Here is a 1,458-nt window from a genome sequence, read left to right as displayed (position 1 = left end):
GTACCTTCCGCGCATGCCTCTAGTGATGAGGCGGAGGTACAGCAGGAGCAGGAGCAGGAGCAGGAGCTGGAGCAGGAGCAGGAGCAGGAGAGGGAGGAAGGGGAGGAGGCAGGGGATTCGTAGTCCAAGATCTGGTTGCGAGGTCCCTCGTCCCTCCCGAGGCGACCGATCCCTCTTCATTTACGCCCACTAATTCAACCCACTGGGGTAAAGTAAGTTCCTTTACATATTCTCAGTACTTTTAATATGTTGAAATTTACAATAGAAACTAATAATGTATATTAATCACTTGTGCAGGAGTTGGACTAAGCTCAGTGGGGGTTCCCACAACCGCAAGGTCAACGGCATCATTGGTCTTTTGTGTAGGCTACACTTCCCCGGTCTAGTGGTCTTCGCCGGACAGGAGGAGCCGGCCTACACGTGGGACCACTACGTCGCCGCCGCCGACGTCGGTGATCGTGACCACAGGCAATTTGCGAACAAGGCGAGCGGGTGAAGGCCGAGCTGTGGGTAAGTATTCAAAGCACTAGATTGCTTAATACACCAGCTTCGCTAGACGTTCTTGAAAAAATAATTGTTTGCAATGTGTCTATACGCAGGACTTTTATAGATGCCAGGAGGGATTCGAGGCTAGGGCGGCTCCGTCATTGAACAAGCCGCCAAGAAGCTCGTTAAGGACATGCACTACGAGGCGCGGGTTCAGGCCATCATCGACTTCTATGCTGAATACAGAAGGATGAGGGTCAAAAAAGAAGAGGCCAGGACAATGAACCTAACCAAGGAAGAATTCATGATGGTACGTACAGAAAGTTAATATTTACTATTTCTGAGATTAATTACGCTTCACTTCTTTTGTTATATGTCACACACTTGATGATGTAGGTGCCTCCGTGGTGGTGCCGATCTTTTACTCGGTGCTGGGAACAAATGGTGGACGTGTGGTTGCAGCCCGGGTGGTTGGAGAACCACGTTGCTTGCCAGGAGCGGCGTCTGCAGATGCCATATGCACCACACCATCAAGGCAGCCTGAGCCTTGATGAATACAAGGAAAAATGGGTACGTGAATTTATTTCTTTATTCTCACACATAATACACATAATACTGCATATTTTGTAATCCTTTTGTATTTTTGCCGCAGACGTCATCACATGAAGGTCAAGAGTGCTCCCGGTTCAAGGCATGGGTTATGTCCAAAAAGGGCAAGGCCACGGCAGACATCGACTTCAACCCGGAGGACCCACTCGAGGCATACAGCCATCCCAGCATCCACAGCCGCGTCACTGAGTACACAGTAATGGCGAGGGAGGTTCATGGGCCAGAGTTCGATCCGAGCTCTCAGGATATTGATGCTGAAATTGTGATGAGGGTGGGAGGAGGGAAGAAGCATGGCAGGTATTGGATTGGAGATAGCGTGATCGACACTGCCAGTACTCCCACCCTCTCCCAGATCCGAGCAAG

Source organism: Setaria italica, chromosome VII (assembly GCF_000263155.2).
Source record: "Setaria italica strain Yugu1 chromosome VII, Setaria_italica_v2.0, whole genome shotgun sequence".
Lineage (NCBI taxonomy): Eukaryota > Viridiplantae > Streptophyta > Magnoliopsida > Poales > Poaceae > Setaria > Setaria italica.
Note: the sequence above shows the minus strand (reverse complement) of the source record.